This window comes from Rhinolophus ferrumequinum, chromosome 4 (assembly GCF_004115265.2).
Source record: "Rhinolophus ferrumequinum isolate MPI-CBG mRhiFer1 chromosome 4, mRhiFer1_v1.p, whole genome shotgun sequence".
In the NCBI taxonomy this organism is placed as follows: Eukaryota; Metazoa; Chordata; class Mammalia; order Chiroptera; family Rhinolophidae; genus Rhinolophus; species Rhinolophus ferrumequinum.
Window position 1 is genome coordinate 86,404,550 of NC_046287.1, and position 14,568 is coordinate 86,419,117.

The following is a 14,568-nucleotide window of genomic DNA, read 5'->3' on the forward strand; positions in this document are numbered from 1 at the left end:
GAACAAACCCCTGCCACCGTTCGCCATGGATGAGCTGCTTACTCACTGACTTGTACCAGACCGTTGCGTTTCCTTGCTCGGCTCTGTTCTTGTGGGTCTCCAGCAGTAACGTGCTCCCTTTTTTAAAAAGTGGAGCAGAATCTGTTTGAATCCCAAGACAGCGCAGGGAGGAAGCTGGCAATTGCCATCTCTGCCGGCCATGTCTCTACCTCTCAGTCCAAATTCCTGGAGCCTGAGGTCCTGCTGGGAGCCAGGAGAAGGAGCATAGCCCCAGCCAGCAAAGCTCAGCTCAGAACCAGAGCAGGGCCTGGGGAGGGGGCCAGCCACACCCATCAAGCTTTCTTAGGCTGTGACATGGTTGTACCAGCCAGGAACCCCTCCTGTAGCCCTTTGTCACTTTGAGGAGTTCCACTGATAACTCTGCCCTCAGGCCGTTTGCTGGGTACCAGGTATCCAAAGCTTCTCCCCTCCTCCTGTGAAGAAAACAATACGTCAGTCATGGGGCACTTGAAAGTTTTAGCAAATCAAATTCTGCAAAAGAGAAAGAAAACAAGGCAAGATATGCACAGTCAGTTGGGAACAGAGTGACTTGCCTTATTATTAATAAAAGTGAATGCACTTGTTTATTTATATGTAATATAAGCACTATTAACAATCTTGTTCTTCTCAGAGATAACAGTTAATTAATTCACTGACTTAACGTGAGAAAGAAATCGTGTTGCCAATGAGTAAATGTACATTTGGGGGAAGTATAAACAGATTGTGTCCACAGTCTGTCCTTGTGACCAATTCAGAATTACATACATTTCTATTAAGGTCGTAGGCATTGTATAAACTTCAAAATAGATGATAGGTTATATATTGTTAAAGATTAAAGAAAACGTTTGGAAATGAATGCAATTTTTTTTTCCAATTATTTTTGGGGAAATATTGGGGAACAGTGTGTTTCTCCAGGGCCTACCAGCTCTAAGTCGTCCTTCAATCTAGTTGTGGAGGGCGCAGCTCAGCTCCAAGTCCAGTCGCTGTTTTGAATCTTTAGTTGCAGGGGGTGCAGCCCACCATCCCATGTGGGAATTGAACCAGCAACTTTGTTGTTAAGAGCTCGCTCTCTAACCAGCTGAGCCATTGGGCTGCCCCTCTGGAAGCTCAGCTGCAGCTTGTTGTCTTCAATCCATGTGTGGAGGGCGCAACCCACTGGCCCATGTGGGAATCGAACAGGCAACCCTGTTGCTCAGAGCTTGCGCTCTAACCAACTGAGCCATCTGGCTGCCCTGGAAATGAATGCAATTCTTAGCAAATGTCTCTCAGGCACCTGTTAGTGTTAATAATTGAAAATGAATGAGACTGTCTTTCATCTGACAGGCTACTCATACTCCTGTAGTCAGCAGTGGGTAATTCACTTTAAAGCAGATTTTTATTGCTGACACTCAAGCCTAGGGTAGTTTATAGGACTTAGGATAGTTACAGTTCTATAATTGTTTCACATGAAATCGCCCCAAATCTTTAATTTAGATAGCAAAGCATTACTGCACGCCTTGGACTCAGTATGATGGGGGAATAAATGTGTATAACTTATTCTATAGCACCCAGAGAGGGCATCCCATCCATCCATCCATCCATCCATCCATCCATCCATCCATCCATCCATCCATCCAACAAATATCTCTTGCTGTCTACCAGGTCCCAAGACACAGTGCTAGGTTGTGTGGATGTGGCAGTGAACCAGCAACCTGGGCTCAGCTCTCATGGGACCTGGAGTCTTGTCCACTGGGTGCAGAGTTTTGCTTTTGATGGCTTTGAGGAGAAAGAGCGGACCATGAGGAGGAATGCAGTAACTTGCACGGACTGTCTTCCAAAACCATGAATTCCCTGTAGCCGTGGTTATTTGAGCAGAACCTGATTCACCGTTTGCCAGCGGGGGAGATGCTTATAAAAAGATTTCCCAAATGGGAAAGGGTCTGGCTGTGTGACTTCTGTGAACATTCCTTCCTAACTCTAGGAATGTACAAAATTGCTTTTAAAAAGCATTCTCAAGAAAAAAAAATGTTAGGAAAACTTAAGATACAAAAAAGATTTCCCGTATAGGTTAAACTTTTCAAAGTATGAATGAATGAATGAAAGATGAACTGCAACTGATTCTTCTTTTGAGTGCTCAGCTGTGACCCTGGGTAAGTCCCTGTGCTCTCTGCCACTTCAGCGGAAATTATCAGGCTTGTTTCTACCTTGCTGGGATATTGGTTCCACTGCCAAGAGAGGCTCCATTCTGGGAGATATTTATTCATAATTCTAACAACAAAAATAGTGGACATAAATGAGTGCTTACTGTGTTCCTTGTACTCCTAAATACATTCCATTCACAATTGCAATGAGTCCTCACAGCAATCCTGAGGAAAGTATTATTATCCCCATTTTGCAGATGATAAAACTAAGGCTTGAACTTCATATACCAGTCCAAGTTCCCACAGTTAGAGAACCTAAGGCCATCTTGACTCCAAAGCTCATACACTTTGCCACAGCCTTGGTGGTGTCTGTCAGGAGCCTACGGTCTCTTAAAATCCCTCTTGGCTGTGGGATTCTAAGACATTTGGTGGCCGGCTCAGACTCTATTGGCTTATAATGTGTGTATACTCTGCAGACGTTCACCAGGGCAGCTATCACCTATAGACAGATTGCTATAAGGTACAGTGCCCTTTTAATGATTTTTAATTTTTCACAACCCAATTTCTTACAGGCAGAAACACATCACTTCCAAACCAAGAGGTCTACCAAACTAATGTGATGGATGGAAGCATTGCACTTTCATTCAGTTGGAACATAATTAAGACACAGACTTCTCTTCTATGTTGTGTGGGCTGCTTGTCTGGGGTTGTACTGAGAGGGTGCCCACTGTCTTTCCCCTTCAGGAGGCACCCAGGCTGCCTCCACATTTTGGGCATTGTAAACAATGCTGCAATGAATGTATGGATACACATGTCCCTTTGAAGTAGCGTTTTTGGGTTGCTTCAGATAAATACTGTGAGGTGGGGTTACTGGGTCCGTCTTTGTCTCTTGTTATAGCCTTTGTTGTAAAGTCTATTTTGTCTGGTATAAGTACGCTACCCCATCTTTTTCTGTTTTTTTTGTTTTTATTTTTGTGTTTTTTAAAAAATTTCCATTGTCATGAAATTGCTTTTTCCATCCCCTTACTTTCAGTCTTTGTATGTCTTTCAATATGAAGTGAGTCTCTGGTAGGCAGCATATGTAAGGGTTTTGTTTTCTTATCCATTCATCTCTCCTATGTCTTTTGTTCAGAGCATTTAATCCATTTATATTTAAAGTAATTGTTGATAAATATGTAGCTATTGTCATTTTATATTCATAATTTTGATTTTTTTTTTTCCGTTTTAAAGAAGACCCTCTAACATTCCTTGTAATACTACTTTGGTGGTGATGAACTCATTTAGCTTTTTTTTTTTTTTTTTTTTTTTTTTTTTGTCTGGGAAGCATTTTATCTGTCCTTCGATTTTAAATGATAGCCTTGCCTGGGTAGAGTACCCTTGATTGTAGGGCCTTGCTTTTCATCACATTGAATATTTTGTGTGAATCCCTTTCTGTCCTGCAAAGTTTCTGTTGAGAAATAAACGGACAATCTTATGGGAGCCCTCTTATATGTTACTAGTTGCCTTTCTCTTGCTGCTTTTAGGATTCTCTCTTTGTTTTTAATTTTTATCATTCTAATTATATATAATATGTCTAGGTGTGGGCCTATTTGGGTTCATCCTGTTTGGGACTCTCTTCACTTCCTGGACTTGTATGTCTATTTCCTTCACCAGGTTAGGGAAGTTTTCAGTCAGTATTTCTTCAAATAGGTTCTCAATCTATTGCTTTCTCCTTCCCCTTCTGGTACCCCTATAATGAGAGTGTTGTTATGCTTGATGTTTTCCCAGAGTTCTCTTAAATTATCCTCATTTTTTTAGATTCTCCTTTGTTTTTGCTGTTCTGATTGAGTGTGTACTGCTACCTTGTTTTCCAAATCACTGATTTGATCCTCTGCTTCATCTAGTCTGCTGGTGATTCCTTCTAGTTCATTCTTCATTTCAGTTATTGTATTCTTTATTTATGACTAGTTCTGTTTCATGATTTCTGTGTCCATTTTTATGCTTGCTGTCTCTTTGTTGAAGTTCTCACTAAGTTCCTTGAGCATCCTTATAACCATTGTTTTGAACTCTGTCTCTGGTAGGTTGCTTGACTCCATTTAGTTCAGTTCTTTTTCTGGATTTTTCTCCTATTTTTTCATTTGGGACACATTTCTGTGTTTACTCATTTTGGCTGCCTCTCTGTGTTTGTTTCTATGTATCAGGAATATTTGCTATGTCTCCAGTCTTGACCAGGTGACCTACTGTAGTAGGTGTCTTGTGGGGCCCAGTGGCACAATCTCCCTGGTCACCTGCTCCAGGTGCTCCAGGAGTGTCACTTGTGTGAATTGTGTGTGCCCTCCTGTGATAGTTGAGCCTGATTGCTATTGGCACATCAGTGGGTGGGATTGACCCTCAAGCTGATTCGCTGTGGGGTTTGGTCATGTCCACAGCTTATGGGCTGCTGTGTAGGGAGCTGACCATACACAGTGTCATTTGCCCCAGGGGCTCTGGTGCCTGTTGAGACCACCCTTTGTGTGTGCCACTTGTGAGGGTAATTGGGTGATGCTCTACTGTGGTTTGAAGCCAACCTTCAAGTATGTTGGTTTTGGGCCCTCTTGGGAGGAGTTCTGGTGCAGGACCAGGTCACCCACTGTCTGTGACCAGCTGGGGACTACCTGGGTAGGAGCTATAAAGTGAACCACAGTTATTCACTGCCTGTGCTAAACCTGGAGGCATGTGGGAAAGGCTTCACTATGAACCGAGGACGGCTGACACCAGTAGCAGGCCTGAGGTAACTCTGCAAAAAGCCAGGACACCCAGAGGGCCTGCTGCCATCTGCCGGCTCCCTTAAGGCTCAGCTGCAGATAAAGCCTCATGTAGTAAGCAAGTTGGGTGAGGCAGGGTCTCAGGGAGTCACTAGAGTGGGGAGAATTGTAGTTAAAAGGTTAATGTAAATTCTGTTTTGCTGCCAGTGCTGAGCCTGGAGTGATTCAGCAAAAGTCTCAGAGCCCACTGAGGCCAGTCACTGCCTGCCTAGGGCCTGCCAAACTCTGACAGTTTTCCAAGAGAAAGTGCTATGTGGGTGCGGCTGGCCACTCACAGCAAAATGCCTCCAGCTGTGTGCACAATTTGGGTGGGGGTGGTCCCAGCTGAGTTAGCAGGGTGGCGCAGTGGAGCTCACCAGGCCAATCAGATTCAGATTTGGCCTGTGGGGGCGGGCTCAACATAGGCAAGATGGCGTCCACCTGTAGGCTTCACGGGAGGAGGATCTTTCAAAGGGAAAATGCTGCCTTCCAGTTTTCCCCTGAAGCTACACACCTCAGTCTGCATCCACCCCATATGTCTCTGAGGCCCGCCAAGTCACTCTCTCTCCACCGGAGCCCAAGGTGAGTACTTGTGAGTGAGTGAGTCTGTGCACGGGCCGTTTAAGAGGACGTCTGGGTTTCCTGCAGCCTTCCGTCCCACCTGAACGGTTGGAATCCCCACTGTTTTTCACAGTTAGATGTTGTGGGGGCTCCTCTTGCTGGCACCAGTACTCCAGGCTGGGGAGCCTGGTGTGGGGGCTGGGGTCCTTTGCTCCTCTGGGGGCAACCTCCACAGCTGAGATATCCCTCCTGATTCTCAACCTCCACATGGAGTTTTGGGGCCTGTTCTGCATTTCTGCCCCTCCTACCAGTCTCCTTGTGGCTTCTTTATATTTTTAGTTATAGGACTTCTGTTCACCTAGATTTCAGATGGTTTTTCAGGTTGACTGTTATACAATTTAGTTGTAATTTTAATGTGTTCATGGAAGGATGCAGGCAGGGTTTATTTACTCTGCCATCGTGCTAAGAAATTTTGTGGCTTATCAACTCTTAATTATTTTTTTCTATGAAAAATTATAGAATATAAAATGGTAAATGTTTGCAAGTGTCAAAGAGAATTAGCTGATGTGATCAATACATGTTTGACATGGTCTGAAGTTTCTAATGAAGGGTGGATGGCACTGAATTAGAGGCAGTGTTGGGCAGATGTTAGAAAGATTCATGGTGATTTACCCCCCTCATATTTTGGTTCTGATTCAGAAGAATGATATTTGTGGTTATGACAAGTTGAAAGTGTAGATTTTGAGAAAGAAGCCATGTGCTGTGAAATAGAAGTAAGAGACTAAATGATAAAGAAGTGGAAGGTATCTGGGGACAATATAAATGCTGGGGGCATATGCTAAGGGCCTATCATGGGCTTGTTCCTACTGACAAGCTCTAATGCTTAGCCCAGCTGTTCTACAGTCCAGTTTGGTTCCAGAACTGGTACAAATAGAAATTCTGCCTCAAAACCAGCTCCAAATAAGGCTTTGGGATAAGCTAAAAGCAATTATTACTTAGCTTGGAGAATAGTCACATAAACAGCAAAGTAAGCAGAGAGTAACAAAGATTGAAAATAGAAAACAAGCACCAAAGTGTTTGGCTGTTCTGATTCTTTGTATCTTGCTTTTGGTGTTACTTTCTTATAAATTCCTTTATAATGAGCATTTTGCCAACTCTTATATAGTTGGATTAAAAAAAAAGAGAGAGTTGGGATTATTCCGTGTTTTCCCCTCTATCACTTGGGTTGCTAGGAGTAGACCGGTGAGGCTGTTCCTCACTAAGCCAGTATCACAGTTCAGGAATTGGCAGGTGTGGTCAGTAGGAAAAATCAACCCAGGGCTGCAAGCCCAGCACATGTAACTGTCCTTCTTCACCCATGAAGCTGTGGGCATCACTGATTTATTACAACAGTCTTTTCTACGAACTTAGCCTTGACCTACAAGTCTTCTCAGAGGAGGACTTGAGGGAATCACTTGAGATTTATCATAGTTAGTTCATGTCTTAGCTCGAGCTGCTATGACAGAATACCACAGATTAGGTGACTTAATAGGAACTTACGTCTCATGCTTCTGGAGGTTGAGCAGGACTCTGCTGGCTCCTGGATGACACGGCTGGACAGCCGTGTGGGCAAGCTGCCCAAGTCAATTAGTACACACTGAAGAGACTTTGGCAGATCACAGACACATACCTAGGTGGCCCTGAAACCTGAGACCTGGAAAGGGAGCCCCCAGGTGATGCCACTGGGCTATGGCCCCATGGCTGTGATTCCTGTACGGGCTGCGTGGCTGTGTCCTCTTCATTTCCCACACACCGTTCTTGTGGCCTCGGCCAACCACATCAGAAATGTCTGCTGATCACATGGAGGCACAACCTGAGAAAAAATCGTGAGCCACTAAGAAGCTGTGCAGGGGTTTATGAGAGGAGCGAGGGTGGCAAGGTGGCAGGGATCTGATAAATCATTAAATGGTGGCTTTAGACAAATGCTGCCCAGCGGAGGCATTGGAGCTGGGGAACAGGGCAGCGTGGTCCTTGGGAAGAGCCTGAGAACTACAGGAAGAGCCTGGGAACACAGTGCCAGGTGGATACTTCAACACAATTAATTCTCATTCTGTATACAAATTGCACATTAAAGCAAATTATAACTCTTTTTCTTTTTTTTTGGTGGGGAGAGGCAGGAGAAGAGGTAATGGGTGGAGAGTAGGCAGAACAATTAAAATACGTTTAAAGCATTTTGTGAAAGCTCTGACATTGAAAACAGCGCCGCGGTGTGTGGGGTTCATGTCCTGCACTAGGGGGCCCAGCTCTCACAGCACCCCGACTGGGGGGGTCAGGGAGGCCACACCTCCATCTTCCAGCCCGCTGCTGCAATGTGGTGGTGAGACCCCAGAGTGACAACATGAAGAGGATATTTGCAAAGCAGAGGCAGAATTCCCAGCACACACATTCAGTTAACGTGCCCTTACAGGCGATCAGGAGGCGGCGGTAGGTGGGAGTGAGATTTAGAAACATTATTATTTCTATTTCCAACACAGCAGGGATAGTGATGCCGCTTGGTTGGCAGTGGAGTGAAGGAGGGAAGGGTCAGAGTGCTGGGGAGGAGGGCAGCACAAAGTAACCACAAGTGCTGGCTCTGTTCTGCAAGGTCTGGATGCACAAGTCAGAGACGTAATGTCTGAGTGAAAGCAATGACAAGCACAGATTCATCCCGCAGTGTCCTGAACCCAGCGAGCCAGTTGGGAAGAGGGTGCTGGGCTGCAGACACAGGCAGATCCTGGGGAGGGCTCGGTGGGAAGGTGGCCTGTTGGGTGATGAAGGCCCATCAGCAGCATAGCTGAGGGTGTGAGGGTGGAGGTGTTGGCGGGAGAAGTCAGGTCCTGTCACAAGGTTACACGCCTCGGGAAAATGCCACGCCTTAAATGGCACTGCACGACCCCTCAGAGGGGACTCATTCCAACAGCGCCCACACCTGACTGATTGGGAAGAAATGGAGAATTTCACACATGATGGGCTCCCCACACCTCTTTGTTGCGCTTGGCAATGCATATAATGATGTGATGGTCATTTATTCTGAGGAATGATACCTCAAGTCAAAACAAGAACCTACATTTAGGATGTCAAGGAGTAGGAACCATTGTGCACAAACACCCCTTATCCTAAATAGGTTCATGCATTTATTTTCTTCAACAAGCTCAGGAGCCCCTGCAGGCCAGCAAGAGGGGTGGGGATGGAAGCCAGGCCCACCTGTCTGGGGCCGGCTTTCCCTCTCTGCTTTTCCCCTCTCTCTGAGTGGCACAGGCCACTCAGTCTCAGCCTGTGCATCCAGGAGTCTCCACTTGTGGAGGCCTTGGTGTCCATTTTCCCTCAAGGCAGGAGTCTCTTGTGGTCAGCACGTGGTGGACTGAGCAGCTCAGATACTCTGGGAGATTCAGGGAGTCAGCGCTCATGTGGTCTAGCAGCCAGGGACTATATGGCAACTGGGGAGCCTGCACACTCTGCGCTGCCTCATGTGTATTTGTTTGCAGTTATATTCGCTGTATTGGTTGTACCCAAATTACATAAGCTATTACACCATGGGCTGTATAAATTCTTTGCAAGTTTCCTCAACTTAACAATATATTCCATAATTTTCTGTACCAACCAAAGCATGTTCATGACTTGGGGGGTACAGCAGATGTTTGTTTATCTCCTTTGAAGGAGCCATATACTTATTGGTATCGGGATAAGCATGTTCATAACTCTAACTACTTTTGAGAAAACCATGTTTACGAGCAAAGGAATGATTTTGGTGGAAGAGCTTGTTTATCAGTTTTCAGCAGAGCAAACAGGTTTGTATTCATGCCTGTTGAAATGGAGGGTGAGGCATCCTTTACAAAAATTCACTTCACATTTCACAGACTAGACAGTGGACTACACTTACCACCCATTGTTTGTCTCAGTTCGTCTTTAGGTTCGTTTGCATTTCCCAGGACACCTGGCTTCTTGTCCTAGAAGCAGGGTAGTGCCACTTTCCTGTGGGAGGATTCCATTGAAAATATGTTACCAAAAATACTTAGGAGACTAATGGTTAGCTGATGTATCGGGTACTGGTGGTTTGTGTTTGGAGTTCTTGGACACGGCGCTCGATGGGAATGGAGTTAAGTACTAATTGTTCATATCTGGTCCCAATTCTGAGAACAGTCTGGCATGTGGAAGGCGTCCAGTACATGTTTGTTGTATTGTAGAAAGGGAGGGAGAATGACTCTTTTAATGGATATTTTGTCACTCCCACCCCAATGCCAAGGAGTTCAAAGTACTATATAGATACTACTTTTTACTCAAAAACTTCTTCTCTATGAGATAAGAAGAGCAGCTTCTCAGCCTCTAACCACGTGGGCCAATTCCTTATAATAAATTATATGTATGTCTGTATGTATGTGTGTATATGATATGTTCCTTTGAACCTGGAGGTGGAGGAGACAGCGCATACGTTATACGTCTAACCTGTGGTGCATTGACAGTTGTTCCCAGGGTCTGCAGGAGCACCGAGTAGAGTGCAGAGTGTCAGGCAGGATAGGTTCTAGGAGGAGAGGCAATGTTGGACAAGGCTGGGGGCTGTTTGCACAGGGGTCCTGTTTCCTTCCAGGGAAGGCATGTTCCATCCCTAAAGTGTCTGAGCAGCAGAGTGGCCTGGTTAGACCTGCATGTGGGGTGGGTGCTGTGGAAGCCGGGTGGGGGCCTGACTGGAGGCAAAGGTACAGTCTTCAGGAGACCACCCAGGAGGCTGACCAGGGGTGTGCTTAGCACTAAATAGGGACATCAGGGAGGTACTGTGGGAGCCAGCAGAGGAATGCTTGCGTCTTGACTTGGAGTTGCTGGGAAGGATTGGGGGTTAGTGGTGGGAAACACACACACACACAGCAGAGGGGAACTCACATGTGACCAAGGGCATAAACACACATGGTGCACTTGGCTTTGACTTCCCACCTCCCTGCTGGCTAGCAGACAGATATTCGGATAGCTGCAGAGTCGCCTCCACAGCCTGACCAGCTCCCCAGGGTAGGACCCTGGTAGCCAGATTCGGACCACGGGACACAGTGACCTTGACCCAGGTAATCAGCTAAGGGTGAACACCTGGCCCGCACTGGCCTATTGGCTTCTCTTTCTTGAGATTAGGACTGAGAGACTCAAAGGCTGGGGGTGGGCACTGACCCCTATTTAGGGCAGAACATCAAGAGTGAGCTTTAGAATCTCCTGCTATGGGCCGTAAGCTGTCATGCTTCTGTTTCCTGAGCCCCAGTTTTTCAACTTTCCTTAAATTCCCTAAGATTATCCTTCCAACAAATTCCTTTTTTTTTTCTTCCCTAAAGTGGGTTTTGTTATTTATAACCAAAATAATAATATTATTTTGGTTATAAATACTCACTGACCAAGATAAATTTGCAAAGCAAAAATAATATACTTCACAAAGTCCATTTCAGAGTCCTTTGAGAGGAACCTGCATAATGATTGAATTAGCCAAATTATGTCTAAATGTTTGGTCTTATAAAGTTCACAAGATCACCTGCTAACCTCAGCTTGGACGTGTGGCTAGCGCTCAGCAGGCGCCAGGCTGGTAACTGTCTCTGCCACACGATGGAAGGGGAGCTAAGAGACGTCTGCCATCCGCCTCTTCTTCCCTGGGGCCGGGCACACTGGCTTCAGCGCCAGGGAGGCTGGTTATCCCCAGGGTGATATATGAGCCTGTCCAGCCCATGGGTGGATGGTTAGAGGACAGAGGGGGGAAAGAAGAAGCCAGGGTGGGTCTGGTCCTCAGTCAGTGTGACCCAGACTCTGCCAGGACCTGAATTTGAATGTCCTGTAGATTCAGGTCCAGTAACAAAGATCCACCGCATGCTTGTCTTTCCTGCCCTGCTTGCAAAACACATTTTCAGAATACGTTTGAGAAGTATTTTCTGGTCAGAAGGTAATGTAAACTGCTACCATGGAACTCAGCAGGAAGCTAGAATAACATGCATTCTGGGTGCATTATAAATTTAATTAATTTGCCCAAGAATATTTCAATTGCTTTCTCCCTCATATGAATGAAATCCACATGATACCCAATCTGTTTCTATGGTTTCCTTCCTCTGTTCAGATACATTAATTAGTTTGTCAGTTCATTATGGATGTTGGTGCCTTTTTTTCCCTTCAAATTTGAGTCCATATTAATTTAGTTTTGATTCAACAGTGTTTAAAAATAGAGCAAAATTATTTTGGCTAGCCTACAATCAGGCCTGTGGGTATTTAAGGAGTTTGTCACAGGAGTCTAGATTTTCATTGCTTTTCTTTTTCCTGAGATGAAGACGTGGCTGTGAGCTCCTGTTTCACCTTGCCACAAGGTGAGCCCGCCTCATTTTTCTCCATAATATTCAGTTTCACTTAAAACCTTTGGCTTTTAGACTGCCAGACAGAAGCATGCTCTAAAAATCATCAGGACTCTCCTTAGGATAGGCCTAGGCAAATGTATCATCATGAAGAGAAAGATTAGTTCTGTCTTTTGTAGTTAGTTGTTGGAAAGCACAAAAACCCTGGACTCCCTCATTCTAAGACACCGGGGGCCATTATTTAATATTGTTCCAAAGAGCTGATGTTTTCAATCCAAGTGCTCTTTGGGGGCTGCTCAGCCGCTTCCCGCATGACAGCACTGGGCACAGTGCCCCCTGCTGCCCCACGGGTGAAACTGCCGTGGGGCCCACCCAAAGAGGAGGGCTCTAGTGTCTCTGGCTCCTTCCCTTGTTTTACTCCTAGGACAGAGGTGCTCAAACCCGGCCGTGCCTTTGGATCACCTAGGGGAACTTTGAAGAGTAGAGATGCTTGGGCCCCAGCCCTGTCCAAGTGAATCAGAATGTCCAGGGGTGGGGTCCAGATATTGGTATTTTTTAATACCTAACAGGCAGCTGGGTTTGAGGAGGCGCCAACTGCTCAAAGGCCTGGTGACAAGGAGTGTCATGGGTTGAATTGTGCCCCCCTCCCAAAAAGGAAATGTTGAAGTTCTAACCCCCCCTCCCCCACCTCAGAATGTGACCTTATTTGGAGATAGAGTCTTTGCAAATGTAGTTAAATAAAGATGAGGTCATTAGTGTGGGCCCTAATCCAACGTGGCTGGTGTCCTTATAAAAGGGTGACATTTAGGGACAGCACCCATAGAGAGACGGCCACGTGAAGAGGAAAGCACAGACTGGGGTGATGCTTCTACAGGCCAAGCAACACCAAGGATTGCAGACAAACCACCAGACGCAGGCAGGGAGACTTGGAACAGATTCTCCCTCACAGCCCTGAGAAGGAACCGACCTTGGGGGCTGCTCAGCTGCTTCCCGCATGGCAGCACTGGGCACAGTGCCCCCTGCTGCCTTGCCGATCTCTGTCCTGTGAGACTGTCCAAGACTGTCCAAGACCTTGATTGGACTTCTGGCCTCCAGAATGGAGACAATAGATTTCTGTTGTGCTAAGCCCCCCAGTATGTGGTACTTTGTTACAGCAGTCTTAGGAATATAGTAAAAGAGATCATCACCCTGTGTTTGGAAGTGCCCAACCCTGCTAGAAGAGCCTGGGGGCTGCTTTGAAATCACATTTGGGTGTGTCTGAACCTGGTGGCATCTCCCACAGACCCCTCCCAGGAGCCAGGGCCTCATCTGAGGGCTTCGACGACTTGTTGTAACTGGTCCATGCTGTGCATCGTCTCCTTTGGCCATTGGTGTGGGCACACCTGGCACACTCAGTCCTGCCCATTTTCTGCTGACAGTCTTCTTTTTTGCCTCTGTAATTTAGGCCTCCATCCATCCTTAGTAAGTTATGCTCTGAGTCTTTCCATGCTGCCTGCTCTGGCTACTGATTCCAGCAACCCCTGGGGCTGGCCCTACCTACACGCACACGCTTTCCCAGCTCCTGCAACCCCAGTGGGGTTTGCACCCTGGCTTCCCAATTCTAGAGGCTGGACAAGCCCCCCAAATGCCCAGGGCTCTCCTTCTGGTACCAAAGGTAGGGATCGGGTCTGGCATCTGGATAAGGAACAGCCTCAGATCCACATTAATCATGTTGCCCGCTGTCCCCTGGCTGAAAGCCTGTTTCAACTTGTTTCATAGATCTGAACATAACAACATTCTTCCCTATGAAATAAACATTTCTAGTGACTGGTATGCAAGGTGTGTCCTTCTTCCAGGTAAAACTCTTCATGAAATCGATATGGATGACAGGCTGGATGAAACATAAGCCCTTTCCACTCAGGGCTTACCATATTCATTAAGAATGACCGAAATGACTAAGAAGCACCAGAATATCATTTTAGAAAATTCCTGAAGATGAGGAAAATAAGATCATCTGTAATCTGTTTGTCAAAAACATCCAAGTAGACAGTGGAAAACTCAACGTGCCATCCTAATGTTTATTTTATAAATTTGGGATAGAACATATGTAGGCCCTGAATTTTTTACTTCTTATGTGTTTTTGCTGTTATCTCTTAACCCCTGCCTTCCCCAACCCTTTTCAGCTGCAGTAACTGAGGCCAGGTACCTGGCTCTTAAACCAATGCTGAACACGCCGGTAGACATAGGAAGACCCTCCCCGGGTGGGTGAGGCCTGGAGTTCATCTTGCTACTGATGGTGTTGCTGGTGTGTGCCCTCATTCCCTGAAAGCTCAGGGCCTTTAGCTATGGCATATGGGCATGTAGGGTACAGAGATAAGGACTAGAACCTTGGACTCAGGTCTGGACTGTGCTGCTGGTCTCTGCTTCCTGGCTGTGGGGTCTAAAGCACTACCTCTAAAGTTGTTGTGAGGCTCATGTGAGATGCTATAGAAAGCATATGGCACAGTCCTGGCCTAACAGTGGCTATTGTTGTCTTTAACACCCTGCCTCTCCCTGTTCTGTGCCCCTGGCCTATGACCTCTGGTCCAGGCGCCTCTGAGATCAGGGCCTGTGCCTGGATCTTGCCCCTCCCTGGTCTAAGTGATGACTCCTTACCTTGTATCTGCCTGCGGCCCTCCCAGAACTCAGGCAGACCACAGAGAACTACAGTCTACCTCCATCTGACTTCAGGTATCACCCTTGATCAAGTGGTGGATGGAGCCCAATTCGCCAGCCACTTTGGTT